Source organism: Nannospalax galili, unplaced genomic scaffold (assembly GCF_000622305.1).
Source record: "Nannospalax galili isolate Female #2095 unplaced genomic scaffold, S.galili_v1.0 scaffold218, whole genome shotgun sequence".
Classification (NCBI taxonomy): domain Eukaryota; kingdom Metazoa; phylum Chordata; class Mammalia; order Rodentia; family Spalacidae; genus Nannospalax; species Nannospalax galili.
Genome location: NW_008343207.1, coordinates 2,695,824 through 2,696,925, shown reverse-complemented (window position 1 = coordinate 2,696,925; position 1,102 = coordinate 2,695,824).

Below are 1,102 nucleotides of genomic sequence, written 5' to 3'. Positions count from 1 at the left end.
TGGAGCTTACCACGAATGTCAGGAGCTGATTGTCCTATAAAGGCCATAATAAGATCTGCCTGACGCTCCTGGACTGTGGTATCAAAAGGGGTGTACATCCAATATCCCTCTATCAGGAGTTCTAGAAACCCTGCGGGGGTTTGATTTTCTCCTTGGGCTATAGCACGTACCTTTGCCAAATTGGTTGGGCGCCTTCTGGCTCCTTTGAGACCCACTAACAGAGTCTGGTGATAAAGACGTAGACACTCCCTACCAGCCACAGTTTCAGGGTCCCAGTTGGGTCTGGTCAGAGGAAATCCTGCGTCTATTTCATTTGGGAGCAGAGTGGGTCTCCCATCCTGCCCGGGGACATTTTTCCGGGCCTCCAGGATGACTTGCTGTCTTTCTTCTGTAGTTAGAAGGGCCTGGAGGAGTTGCTGACAATCCTCCCAGGTGGGTTGGTGGGTGAGGAGAATAGACTCTATTAAAGCAGTTAGAGCCTGAGGATCCTGAGAAAAAGAGGGGTTATGAGTCTTCCAGTTATACAAATCAGAGGCTGAAAAAGGCCAGTACTGGATCTGATTCCCTATAGTTCAGAGAGGAAAAACCTGGGCAGTCCAGGTTCCATCAGAGGGGCCCCCTCTATCCCTCCTTAAGCGGAGTCTGTTAAAGGAAGGGATTTGTCAGGTTTATCAAGAAGGGTTAGGGAAGCTTGGTCCTCAGGGAGGACTGGCTTTTACTTCTTTTCAGGGGCAGACTGAAGGGGCAGGAGGGAAGAAGTAACACTCAGGGGAGCAGAAGGGACAGGAGGTCCCTGGTCAGTCTCTTCAGTTCCCCTAGGAGGTAGGAACGGCCGTGCCCAAGATGTGGGGTTCTGGGCCAAGTCTTCCCAGGTGACTATGTAGGCCACCTGGTCTGGATGTCCGTGTGGTCTTGGGTGGAAAATGTATTCCTTAACCTGCAAGATAGTAGCAAGGTCAAAAGTCCCATCCCTTGGCCATCTTTTTTCAAAAGAGGGCCATGCAGAGGAACAGAGACTCTGCCACTTCTTCTTCTGGACCTCCAATGATAAGTTGTGGGCCCTCTCCACGACCTCCTTCCAGTGTTCCAGAGTTAAGCTTAA